The following is a 15,016-nucleotide window of genomic DNA, read 5'->3' on the forward strand; positions in this document are numbered from 1 at the left end:
GTGTATAAACGGGCGAAAAATGTGTTTAAAGGAAATGCAAACATAATGAAAGCACTGAAAAATGCTTTAAAATATGCATTAATCACACCTTTTGAAAGTGTTTACAAGCTACACGTTAACATAACACTTTTGTGACAGAAACACTGTCTGCACAAATACCTACACAGTCTTTCAGTTTATGAAGCTAGGTAGTTAAAAAAAGTGAACCTATTTAGTTTCCATGACCTATAAAACACTGTTTAAATGCAGTTCTACAGACTCCACAGCAGTTACATTGGTAATGCATAACCAAAAGTAATAGAAAAGTAGTCCTACTTGAAAATTTTGATTTATTTAGACAACTTTACAGCTCAAGTAACATAAGCACTTTATCAAAAATAACATTTCTGCTTTTAAACCCTCCCACCCGCTGTTAAGCACTCGTTTTAAGTAGTAAACACATTACCAGCTCATAATTGAGCTCATTATTGTCTGTGGTAATTGACAACATGCCACAGATGCTGCCCATAGACACAAAGTTGCAAATAACGCAGAATATTCCTTTAATGTCAGTTGTAGTTTGAAATCATGATTTAAATGGCAATTTAAAATATTTTGCAATAATTATATCACGCATCCCAAAGAAAAGGCAAACGTTTGGCAGTGCATTAAAGAACTGGTAGTCTCTTAATATCAGACTATTCACTACAGCCTTGAACAATCCGATGTAGAAACAAATGTCGAGTGAATGGATAAGCAAATAGCTTTTGGAAATAATGTTCGGTTTATTGGCGTTGAATTTATTGAGCACTTGGATGATGTACCCCACTGCCTCTATTTAATGACCACCCTGTTTAAAAGCCCCTGATACTGTAAATCTTCAGCTTAAATTCGCCTGCAGTATGCAGAAGTCTGGCAGTGTGAGTGTCAGGAACAGAGACACATTGTCCACACTTGCTGTCACCTCGTTCCCCACCTTGTCGTTCCTGCCAAGGCCTGAGTGACTCAGGAGATGAAACACCTGTGGGAAGCTTTGTCCTCATATTAAAGTGCAGCGACAAATTGAAAGACTGTTATTTAGCAGACACTGCTGACCACTCGGAGTGGGCGTTGAAAAGGAGTTTCAGGAAGGCTGGCTGTGAGCCTCTTTAATACATTATACAACATTTAATGAGAAATAGATGGAAAACAGGAAAAAAGATTACGGCAGGAAAGACTTATGGTTTCATTTAATACCTAAACAAAAAAATCAGATGTTTGTTTCCCATTGATTTTCACCGAATAAGCAAAATCTTCACATTGCCTCTTCAGATTCCTTCATTTTGAATAGCGGCAGTGATGGAATGATGTGGGTTTGAATATGAATCTCTTTGATTATGGTGTAAAGAATTTCTTTTAATTAAGGGGAAGTATAATCACTGAAAACAGGCCCATTCACATTGAACAGTTAATTATTGATTTCTGGTGAGAAGTGACAATGTAATTATTGCATGCTGGCAAAACTGATCTAAGATGTCAATCAGGCATGTTTAATCAAGGAGGTTGGTCTACTCTGTAACCTCTGATGAGTTTAATTAGGTGGATTCTCACTATTCGGTTTATGAGTTAATGAAAGAATTTATTTCAGATTTTGCTGGACAAAAGGGTTTCATTCCTAGTCTACAACTTTGAAATTCACATTGATTTTAAAGGGGAAGTTCACCCAAAATGAAAATGTTCTTGTTAATTACTTACAGTACCCTGTTGTTCCAAACCTGTATACCACTAGTTTTGATATTGAGAAAAGAAACATCCTGTTTTCAATATAAGGCAGTATGCATTGATGCAGTGACCTTTATGGATCAATGCTGTTTTGTCACAAGGCACACAAGAACCAAAAATGTTTCTTGGACTATAAATGAGTTTTTTTACTTGACAAGTTGCCTTTATATTTTAAGCAGGGGAAAGAGGATCATCATATTTGGGTGTCCTTGCAATATCAATGTGATTTGGTCACAAGGCGCACAAAAATCGTGTAATAATATGTCATGCTATTGACAACTTGTCATATTTAATTTGAGAGTAAAACTGCTTTGTATCAATATTTATTATTTAAGGTGACTTTTCAGGTTTATACTTCTAACATTAGTCTAAAATGTGGTTAAAACAATTAATATACAGTCAGGTCCATAAATATTGGGACATTGACACAATTCTAACATTTTTGGCTCTATACACCACCACAATGGATTTCAAATGAAACGAACAAGATATTAAAGACTGTCAGCTTTAATTTGATTTGACACATTTGCATATGTGCCTCCCACTTGTTAAGGGACCAAAAGTAATGGGACAATTGGCTTCTCAGCTGTTCCATGGCCAGGTGTGTGTTATAACCTCATTATCCAAATTACAATGAGCAGATAAAAGATCCAGAGTTCATTTCAAGTGTGCTATTTGCATTTGGAATCTGTTGCTGTCAACTGTCAAGATGAGATCCAAAGAGCTGTCACTATCAGTGAAGCAAGCCATCATTAGGCTGAAAAAACAAAACAAACCCATCAGAGAGATAGCAAAAACATTAGGCGTGGCCAAAATAACTGTTTGGAACATTCTTAAAAAGAAGGAACGCACCGGTGATCTCAGCAACACCAAAAGACCCGGAAGACCACGGAAAACAACTGTGGTGGATGACCGAAGAATTTTTTCCCTGGTGAAGAAAACACCCTTCACAACAGTTGTCCAGATCAAGAACACTCTCCAGGAGGTAGGTGTATGTGTGTCAAAGTCAACAATCAAGAGAAGACTTCACCAGAGTGAATACAGAGGGTTCACCACAAGATTTAAACCATTGGTGCGCCTCAAAAACAGGAAGGCCAGATTAGAGTTTGCCAAACGACATCTAAAAAAGCCTTCACAGTTCTGGAACAACATCCTATGGACAGATGAGACCAATATCAACTTGTACCAGAGTGACGGGAAGAGAAGAGTATGGAGAAGGAAAGGAACTGCTCATGATCCTAAGCATACCACCTCATCAGTGAAGCATGGTGGTGGTAGTGTCATGGCGTGGGCATGTATGGCTGCCAGTGGAACTGGTTCTCTTGTATTTATTGATGATGTGACTGCTGACAAATCAGCAGGATGAATTCTGAAGTGTTTCGGGCAATATTATGTGCTCATATTCAGCCAAATGCTTCAGAACTCACTGGACGCCGCTTCACAGTCCAGATGGACAATGACCCAAAGCATACTGCAAAAGCAACCAAAGAGTTTTTGAAGGGAAAGAAGTGGACTGTTATGCAATGGCCAAGTCAATCACCTGACCTGAATCCGATTGAGCATGCATTTCACTTGCTGAAGACAAAACTGAAGGGAAAATGCCCCAAGAACAAGCAGGAACTGAAGACGGTTGCAGTAGAGGCCTGGCAGAGCATCACCAGGGATGAAACCCAGCGTCTGGTAATGTCTATGCGTTCCAGACTTCAGGCTGTAATTGACTGCAAAGGATTTGCAACCAAGTATTAAAAAGTGAAAGTTTGATTTATGATTATTATTCTGTCCCATTACTTTTGGTCCCTTAACAAGTGGGAGGCACATGTGCAAACTGTTGTAATTCCTACACCGTTCACCTGATTTGGATGTAAATGCCCTCAAATTAAAGCTGACAGTCTGCAGTTAAAGCACATCTTGTTCGTTTCATTTGAAATCCATTGTGGTGGTGTATAGAGCCAAAAATGTTAGAATTGTTTATTCACATACAGTCAGGTCCTCACATACAGTCAGGTCCCAATATTTATGGACCTGACTGTATGTGACCCTGGACCACAAAAATTTACATTTTAAAAAGCTGAATAAATAAGCTCTCCATTGATGTATGGTTTATTAGGACAATATTTGGCCAATATACAACTATTTGAAAATCTGGAATCTGAGGGTGCAAAAAAAATTAATAAATAATAAAAAATAATAATAATTTTACAATGTATTTTTGGCTATTGCTACAATTATCCATGTGTGATTTATGACTGGTTTTGAGGGTCACATATTTCAGATAATTTTTAATGCTTTAATTACAATGACAATATAGAAATCCATTTATTTAATCCTGGAAACAACTTGTCTTCATAATATAATGCTTAGTATTTTTCTTGGGCAGTATATATGTTTTTTTAAGGTGCCTTAATTTTAGAAAAGGGCAGGAGGATCATCATATTTTGTTGTCCTTAGCATAAAATATTTGAAAACAATAGATATAGATATTTTTGTCTTTGCTGAGCTTGACAATGACTATAAACTGTGAGAATATGGATTCATCAAAATTCTCCTTTTGTGCTTCATTGAAATAACAGTGTGGAACGACATGAGGGTGAATAATAATTTTGTTGATGAAATATCCCTTTAATAGACTCGTTATTGGATATTCTGGAAATATCAGGGATTTACTATTCATGATCTCACTCTCAGTGGCTTCATCCAGGTGAGACATGGGTGCTCATAGAGAAAGATGTCACTGCAAGTTTTTTTTTTCTTTTTCAAATTGGCAGTCTACTGACTGCATCCCTCAGTGCACGAGAGAAATTGAATATGGATATTCGGCTCTCAGTCTCATTTATCCCTCTGGCTTATAGATGGATGTGTATTCAGTGGAAATGAACTTTTGGTGAGTAAATGGAATGGAAAGTGCTTGAAGAGGATCCACAGGAAGAGCGGGTGATATGTGCCTGCATTTGGAGGTATGAGAATTGACTGAGCTTTGGTCTCTGGATGTATCATAGACATTAGGATTATTTGATCTGAATAAATGCAGCAGGAATTCCAAAATGATTCCAGGAGTAACATATTGTTTATCCTGTGTGGAAGTGCCAGCCAGCGTTCACTATATCAGACTCTAATATTACAATCTGAATATGATGGCTCCCACCAGACTTGAGTTTAACTGGATATCAGAGTAATAGAAATCTGGCTCTAAATGCATTGTGTTCATTTAAAGGTTTCTCTATCACAATTCAGACGTTAAATGCCAGGGAAAAGTTTACAGCAGTTCATTTCCAAAAGGACACGTTCTGGCCAGCTGTCTATTCTCTTTCTGTTTGGCTCATCAGTGACCAGGCTGTGAGGTCAGATGGCCATTGGACGCTGGGCAGCTTCGTCCCTCAGGGTTTGTGGCTCTGCGGACCAGAGATGATTAAATGTCTAATGAGTCCAGAGTGAAAATCCAGCTCCATCTGGAGGGTACGATCATCCTCTGTTCATCCTACAGATCTGGAGGACCTTTTTGAGAAATAGGCCTGTGAACTTGGTTGTGTTGAATGATGAATGGTTATGTATTAAAAAAGCAACTGTATTTTTTTGGTTGGATGTTAAATAAGATATTCTTTGAGGGAAAAATACATCTTGGACCTAAAGTTTGCAGGAGGCCAGAGGAAATAATACAGAGAGCATTATTAAACTGGTAAGTTTTAATAAATTTCTCTGATTGTTTTGGACAGTTGTATAAAACGAGCATAAGAACTATTTTCTGCGTGTTTTCGGAATTCAGGATCAACGTACCGTTCTTAGGAATAATAATCAGGACCTGTGAGGTTCGTTTCGACTCTGTGTGGGTCAAATGCTGGACTGAACAACAGAGATCATAAAGCTGCAGGGAAGAGAAAAAGGAATTGAATTCATTTGCATTTACATTTAGTCATTTAGCAGACGCTTTTATCCAAAGCGACTTGCAAATGAGGACAATGGAAGCAGTCAAAACCAACCAAAGAGCAACGATATGCAAGTGCTATAACAAGTCTCAGTTAGCTTAACACAGTACACGTAGCAAGGTTTGTTTTTTTGTTTTTTAAATGATATAATAAATAAAAAGAAAACAGATAGAATAGAAAAAGAATAGAGCAAGCTAGTGTTAGAGTCCTTTTTTGCTTTTGTTAATTGTATAATGAATAAAATTGAGAACATTTGATAGCCATAAAGAAACGCTCAGGGGAAAACTGTATAGCCACATAGAGAAATTAATGGATGATAAAAAATAATAATAATGAATTTGTTAGAAATGAAAGACTTGACCAAAATGAACATTTAGAGGCTTTCAAGAGTATCTGAATGAAATGTTGAAACTTTACAATCATAACCATAGCAAAAAGCTTTGTTTTATGCATATTTATATTACCAGTATGTTTTCTGTCAGTGATTTCTGTCAACATTTTTTGATATTTGTTGGAAAATAGATAATTTGGCATATAATTTATTATTCCTATAAGAACACTGAATTCATTGAGTACATGTTGACGTTTTGCCACAATAGTGGGGCATGTTGTCACAACAGATCCAGTTCCTTTTGTAAGGTTTTTGGCAAAACATTAAAAAATGATTCATAAAACTGCAAATGTACAAATATCAAACCATTGTTTTAGCCAACAGTATTTTAATTGATAAACTGTATTTATTTATAACATTGTGGTTTAGGTTTAGGTTAGGGTTAGAAATAGCTGAGTTAGTAAAATATTCTGCTGTAATTTAAAGAGGAAGTTCATCCAAAAATGAAAATTCTGTCCTCATTAACTCATTCTCATGTAATTCCAAACCCATATGACTTTCTTCCTGTCTTCTGTGGGAGAATTTTGAATATTGGTAACCAAACAGTTTTGACTTCAATTGTATTCACAAAAAAGCACCGGGAACAAAATGGTAACACTTAATTTTGCTATCTATAAGTAACTTGCCAACTTAGTACATGTCAGCTTATTTTAATAACCCAGTCTACTACCCTAAGAGTTGTACTACCTGAAGTTGCATATTAATGACAGTTTGTATAGATACAGTTGCAAAGTTACTTATAGTTAGTAAAAAGTGGAATACTGAAAGTGTAACCCTCAAAATATCTTTTTTAATTTTTTATCTCTTTAAGAGGGATATGAACAAGATGTTTGAAACCAACATATAAAACAACAGCTAAAGAAAACTTTTTTTTTTTCCTCACAAAATCTTATAGTTGGCAATACAATGAACAAACTGTTTCTTTGTCACACATCTTTATGTGGGCTGCACTTGTAAATACAACCTGAGCATTTTGCTGTAGATGGAGCCTATTTTCAGCACATTCGAGCATAATAATAGCGCTAATGGGTTTTGTACAAGCGTGTGTTGTGTACTCGGTTGTGTAGCATCTTTTCGTAGGTGGTTGTTTGCTCATTTTATCAGTGTCTTATTCAGACAGTCTGATGAAGCCTTTTAGGTATGAAGACACAGCAGCTAAAAGCTCACTGTACTCATATTTTAGACCAGAGTGTCAGCAGACAAACTCGTTTTTGTCACCCCACAGCAATGATTATTCCCTCAACTGCTGATGTCAGTCTGTTGCATCTTCACCTCTCGTTTTCTTCTCCCTCATTTGTTCTCTCGCTCTCTTGTCTCCAGGAGACTGTCTTCTCTGCCAGTTGTTTTCTTCTATATGCAGGCTGTCCGCCGGTGATGCCCTTGACTCATGACCTTGAGGGAAATGATGGACCTTAACACAGGAAAGTATTTTTTTGTTTAATCAGCAGACAAATGATTGTGCGCTAGTGGAGGGTTTTAAAGGAGCAAAGGCCACCCCCCAGGTGAACAGAACTGTATTACTGTCCTGTAGGCAGCAGCACACTTCTCCAATTTTCTGTTTATTTCATCTCAGCTGGTTCACACATTTACGCAATAATGTCCTTTCAGATCTCGTGCATAAAAAATTCCATATTTAATGGATTAGGACAAAGGCCCACAGGATGAATCAAATAAACAATTGCAAATTCACAATGATTTATCAAACAAAAATCAAAAACAGCCATTAATACCATCCGGACACGACTATCTCCATGCTGAAAAAATAAATAAATCCCTCACACTGCAGAGTTTTGGGAAAAGGGTGCAGAGCTGCTGAACATGTGGTGGTGTCTAATCACACAGCACTGTTATCCCATTAAAAACCGATGCTGTAATTTCATTTATGAGGCAGAACAGCAGTTGTCCTCCTTAGCAGGAAACAAATGAGATAAATATCTGTTTATCTCTACACTTTGACATGAAGTATATTAAGCAATGAATTAAATCTGTTAATTTAAGTGTGTGCATGGGTGTGAAAGTCACTTTGGCAGCTATTCGATCAGGAAAGAAAAGATGAGTGAAAATGCCCCACCTTAATAACAGTGTGCTGCTAAACTGTAACATACACTATATTGCCAAAAGTACTGGGTCACCCCCTTCTAATGAACATGTTTGACTACTTTAGTAATTTCTATGAGTACAAATCTTAATGTTTAAGCATATAATGATATTCTACGGAATTGTGTGCTTCTAGTTTTATAGCAACAGTTTGCACAGGACCCTTTTCTATTCTAACATGACAGTGCCTCTGTGTATAAGGCACAGTTCAAAAAGACATGATTTATTCAGTCAGTGTGGAAGAACTTGACTGGTCTGCAGAAAGCCAAGTCCTGATCCCAGCTGAACTCCTCTGGTGTGACTTTAAATGCAGACCTTGAGCCAAAAACTCATTACCAAACACCAGTGAGAAAACGTGCCTTATACACAGAGGCACTGTCATGTTAGAATAGAAAAGGGTCCTGTCCAAACTGTTGCTATAAAATTAGAAGCACACAATTCCCTAGAATATCATTATATGCATTAACATTAAGATTTGTACTCATAGAAATTACTAAAGTAGTCAAACATGTTAATTAGAAGGGGGAGACCCAATACTTTTGGCAATATAGTGTATTTCATGTACAGGATATTATAAAGGGAAGTAAACTGACACATTTGCTAATTTACAGGTAAAAAGAGTTATAGGACACTCTGAGTGGATTTGATTTTTGCATATGTTTAATAAATCTGATACAAATTTTTATTATTTCTTGAAAAGGTGTTACGTAATATGCATTTAGAATAAATTCAATAACTTTTTTTTTTTAAATATATCAAATTCAACATTCTATGTTTAGAATTATGTTACATTTAATAATTAAATAAGTTTAAAAACACATTTTTAATAAAAAAATTCCACTCATTTTGCCTGAAGGTTATGAGGACTGATAATGGTATTTCAAATGTAAAATCTAAATAATTAAAAAATAATTTTTCATTAAAAGTTTTAATTGAATAATGCAAACACCAGTCAATATGCAACAGCCCCAAGTCAAGATGAATAAAAACAAAAACATACACTAAATACTGTTACAATATTTCTGGCATTACAGGATGGCATTACATAAGTGTCATTTTCCATACGCGTGGCCAATATATACTAAAACACAACATATAATATTTAAATAATGCAATAATCATTTTCCAAACAATAGAAAACGCAACACAAAACACCCCATTGTCCATTACTGGTAACAAAATTAGAAGAAACTGTATTGTTTATTTAAAATATAATTATGTCGTGTCATGTTAGGCTGGGAATATTTTATCTTTTTTGGTAATTCATAGTTTTTACGTGCAAAAACATACATTTTACAGTATTTTTCAGTAAAATTACATATAATGCAATGTTAAACATTTACAATTTTTTCAGTGTTTATTGAAAAGTAACTTGCAGTTAACAAATTAACAGGTTTTTACTGTAGCAAGTCTTTTTCTTTAAAAATGTATTACTAACATTTTCAACAGTGTAGTGACATCTATGGTCAAGAGAAAAATTGTAGTGTGAGAGACACCTTACCCTGGGGGGCATCTTATCCCATCTTACCCTATTTGTGTGAAAAAGAGAGAATTATGGGCCATATCGTGGGAGGCAGCCGTCAGCAGTCTACCACAGACAGGTGATTCTTTTGTTTTATCTCAGAGAGAATGAGGGGTGAACGCCTGCTTTAAACTGACAAAACACTGCAGTCAAATATCACATCATGCACACACATCCGCACACACTCCATTTCTCTCTATCGCTACTGTCAGAGCTGGATGTCTCTTCCTATTACATCAATCCTTCATTTCTCTCCTCTCCGGTTCCATCTCTCCCGCCTCTCCTACTTCGTTTGTCCTCGCGTTAGTCCATACAGAGTGAACAGACGTATTGCTGTTGCATACACTGCATGCGAAAAAGCCACTTCTCACTTCCACAACACTATCTTTTAATTAGCACCCACTTCTTTACAATTCATTTCTCTCAATTTTCCCTATTAGTGTAAGCGTATAACAAGCAAATCTTTACTAGTGCTAATTTTATATTCACTATTAAGGGGCTTATTAGAGCTCATATTAAATTAAAGATTGAAAAGCTACTTGAGAAAGGGAGAGCAGAGGGCGAGATTGCATTAAGCAGTGTTGTTTAATGCATAATGTCTGATGTTTTAGTCCGTTTTAGTTAATACAGATTGTGGGAATCTATACAGTATGTTGAAAATAATGTTTAACTATAAAGGTTTTTAGACATTTAGAGTCTTTCTGCTCTTTAGCATTGCATTTACATTTGGTTATTGGTGTGCTTCTTTGTTTTGATGTATTAAAAGCACACTCAGTAATTTTTTGCTAATTAAAAAATTGTACACAAAATAATAATAATAATAATAAAAGCACTTTGGCAAATATCATTAAAATGATGTACACTCATAAGATGAAGACACTTAATATATCAGTCTAATAGAAAAAGCTTGGCTGGGATGGGTTGGGATTGAATCCAAGAATCTCCGTTAAATTTGTGTAGTATGAGATTAAGAAAAGGCACAAAATAGCAGTTAGTTAAGAAATGTCATACATCCAGGACACTAGGTGTCAGTATAAATCGAAAACACTTGATTATTGACTACTAGGACGAATAAGTTCCAGCGAAACTTATACAGAGCACTATTCAAGGGGACAGCAGTTTGTAGTGTTGTCCGAACCATAGTTGACATAATCGAGTGCAGTCGTTCAATCCCATAATGCACCTCGACCAGTGTTGAGTGCATTTGTAATGTTTCGGCAATCCTTTAAAACATCCTCTGTCACAAATCTAAGCTTTATTCTTCATTCGCTGGTTATAACCGCAGAGTTATGATAAGACTTTGTTTTAAAAAAAGCATGTCTATAAATCAGTTCATTATAATAAAAACACATCTTCATATGTCATGTGTACACTACAGTGTGTCCATCTAGAATGGTCTTTCCTATTTGACTATTGCTTAGACTTCTGTTGAAATCTGCTCTGATCCTTGCAGATAAACAACAGCATGTGACCAATCATTATTTGCAGACCCATGACCCAACCAATCATTTCAGAGATAGTGGGAGGGATTAGTTCAGGCTATATATACCAACAGGGATTTGACTTGGGTCACGAATTTCAGTCAGTCTTTTCTATCTCAGTGTCTAATAACCAATGTATATTCACAGTCATGGGCAGCAATCTTGTTATTTTAGTCAGTGTGTTTGCAGTGTTGACACTTTTAGTAGAAATGCTCAGAGTTTGTAGTGCTGACAGTGATGTGCATGTTGCAGGATTTGTAAAGCTGTGAATCAGTTGCTGACTCAGGGTGAAATTGCTGAACTTGTAAAAAAAAAAAAAACCTGTAGACCTAGTAAAGATTGACCTCGAAGCTGTAAAAGGCACACTGATGCTGTACATATAGTACATAGTTAGTTGGTAAGACTGACAAATATATATATTTTTTCTGAAACGTCATTATTTCCTTCCATTATTTTTTTGGAATTATGACAATTTTGTCTTAATATTGTCATGGTGCACACACGAGGACACAGGAACACGCAGACGAGGATGTAACTCAAATAATAGTCTTTACTGTAGACATCAAGGCAGGCCAAGACAAGGCTGACACAGACAGGAACACCGGGGAGTAACGAGTAGACCAGAAGAAATCAAACTGAACAGACAGGACTATAAATACACAGGTAAATCATAGATAACGAGACAAACACAGCTGGACAAGGATTAATTAACGATTACATGGACACAAGAGGCAGGAACACATGACACGACAGAGGACTGACATAACTCCCCCCTCCCGAAAGGCTCGTGGGGGGTGGGCGCTCTGGAGGCCCCTCAGGACAGACACGGACAGGAACACAGGACTGGGACCTCCAGAGTGGAACAGACAGACGGAGGCCAAGGCGGAGCTGGGAGCTCAGGAGGCCATGGCAGATGGTCTTCGGGGCCTAGGCCTCGGACCCCTCGGCCCGGCCCCTACAGCCGGATCCATTTTATCCATTTTTAGCTAGGGGGTATCAGGAGCCCTCCGGGGCTAGACACGCTGAACAGTACAAGACAGGACAGGAACAGGACTGGGACAGGATAACCCACAGGAACAGGAAGCCCTCCTGGGCTAGCTCGGAAGCTGAGGCTTCTCCTGGGCATGACAAGGAATCAGGGGCCCTCACAGGGTCCCTCAGCAACCGCCTCCACTTCCACGACAAGGGGGCCGCGGAGGCCATTCTAGCTGCCTGCCCCAGACGAGTCTCCGTGGACAAGACAAGACAGATTAAAACTCAACACAAAACCGGCACTCCTGGCCGGAACTAGGAAACAGCGGCGGCCGGCGGGCATGACTCAGCGGCGATCCGGCGGGCATGACTCAGCAGCTATCCGGCGGGCATGACTCAGCGGCTATCCGGCGGGCATGACTCAGCAGCTATCCGGCGGGCATGACTCAGCGGCTATCCGGCGGGCATGACTCAGCGGCTATCCGGTGGGCATGACTCAGCGGCTATCCAGTGGGCATGACTCAGCAGCTATCCAGTGGGCATGACTCCCGCGAATGACGGGCTCGGTGAGCCGCGGACGGCGGCGTGACTTGGGGGAGCCGCCGACGGAGGGTTGGCTTTCCCCACGGACAGCGGACTTGGGTGAGCCGCGGACGGCGGCGTGACTTGGGGGAGCCGCCGACGGTGGGTTGGCTTTCCCCACGGACGGCGGACTTGGGTGAGCCAGTGGACTCACGGGACTCGTGGTGATCACGAGTGGCGACTTCCTTGAAGCGGGACAGACAGACAGGAACAAAATAAAAACTAGAAAAAACAATGGCAAAATTGTTGTTTTTTTATGAAAATGACATTTAAGTAATAGGTGTGTTTTTTGATTGAGATTAATTATATTTACATTTTCACACTAAATATTACAGTGAATGACTCTTTCACTGTTTGCTGAGATTATCATAGTTTTTAATTTTATAGCTTAGTTATATTTAGCATAGGCATATATTCAGCATATGCATATTTCATATCTATTTTATATATTAAAAATTAGCATGTTGCTCTCAACAATTAATACTTATTTTTATATCAGTGTAAAAATATATGGTCACGGTTTGGTGACTGATTCTTACTCTCAGCCAGCTATTAGCGATGAGTTTTGTGTCAATAAACTCCTAATTTGCTGCTTATTAATAGTTTGTATGGTAGTTATTAGAATCTAAAATATGGTCATAAAAAGTGATAAGTTGACTTAACTTTAAAAAAATTGAGGAAACCCGTTGCCTTAAATTTTTTAAGTAAATGATCATTTAAAAAAATAAGTTAAGTGAATTGTCAAGTTCACTTAACTTATTTTTTTTTATTATTATTTACTTATTAATTTTAAGGCAACGGGTTTCCTCAATTTTTTTTTAAGTTAAGTCAACGTATCACTTTTTACAGTGTAGAATAAGGCATTAATATATATAACTAATAAAGAGCAAATATGCTAATAAGCAACTAGTAAATAGTGAGAATTGGTCTCTAAGTGTTACCAAATATTTGAATGATGGATTTTCATATTTTAAGATTGAAAGGGTAAAATAATAATTTCTATATTTAAAAGGCATCGAGGTACTAACCTTTACACTTCATCCTGAATTTTATGTAACTGAATGGCTTCACAGGATAGTTTTGAAAGCAGATGAAGTGTTGCAGTAAAAATGTGCCACGTTGTCATATGTGTTGTAAAATAAACAATGATATTATAAAATAATACAGCCACGAGTAAACACACCATTTCCATTCTTTCCTAAGAGTAAAAGCACTAAAACCTTGCGTGGGATTCTCTTGAAACGCTAATATTCTGCTGTCAGTGACACAATATAACAGCCTGTATGAGTAATCTAGCCCAAAGCTGCTCTCATTGCGGGACAAGCGCCTCTGTTGCTGAGGACACAATTTATGAAATGTGCTGAACAGAGCTTTCGGTCTCTCATTTGCATGAGTTGTTATTGTTTGAAACGATAAATAAATTGAAAGCGCAGATGAAAAATGGCCGGTCCTTGATAAGACAGAGTATGTTTCTATTGGAGCATGAAGCTAATCTGAAGCTTTTCTCCTTCCACCATTACCCATAATGCAGAGGAGACAGAACGCACTCGCATAAAAACATGCGCTGATGGCTTTCTGACGCCTTCTCCTCATTTTCTTCCTTCGCAGAGATGTGAGATTGCATAAACTTCCATGTGGTATTTCAAAAAGCGGTGGTATTAAAGCGGTCATGCGATTCTGAAACAATTCGCAAATAAACAGGTTGGTTTATTGATTTAGTGAAAGTTTCCTTTTGTGACTGACATTTTATGCTCTTTATGTTATGCAGCTCTGTGCCACTTCAAAGCTGATAATATGTCGCATTGTTGGCCAGATGCACACATTGATGCAAATGAGAATGTCAAGTGGCGAAGAATCCTTTCACATGAGTGAAAAGAAAAAGAATAATGGCAAACGAAAAGTGATAGAAGTGATCATTATAATCACCCTCGGTTAACCCAAAGAACTAGAATAAAGAATGAACAAGTTATCAGAGCCAAAGTGGTTTTTGTACTATTCAATTTGACTGAAACCTGTTAGTAGACATAGAAGGAGGGGGAAGTTAATCAAATCCCTTCATAATTTTAAGAGTGTCCAATCAGTCCAGACCAGCCACCTCTAATTTTACCAACAGGTCTTGATTAAACGTTAATCTGAATCCCAAACGAAATTAGAAGCCTAATCAAATTCAACATTCACCAAGAGCCATTGTACAGATCATTACCAAATCCTCTTGACTTTGTCTCAGGTCATTTGAGCCTCAAATTAGACTTCTTAGATTCCTGCGAATTAAGAAGCGGCCATGAGATCAGTGCGTTCAGCTAATGACATT

The sequence above is a fragment of the Barbus barbus genome (genome assembly GCF_936440315.1).
Source record: "Barbus barbus genome assembly, chromosome: 21".
Lineage (NCBI taxonomy): Eukaryota > Metazoa > Chordata > Actinopteri > Cypriniformes > Cyprinidae > Barbus > Barbus barbus.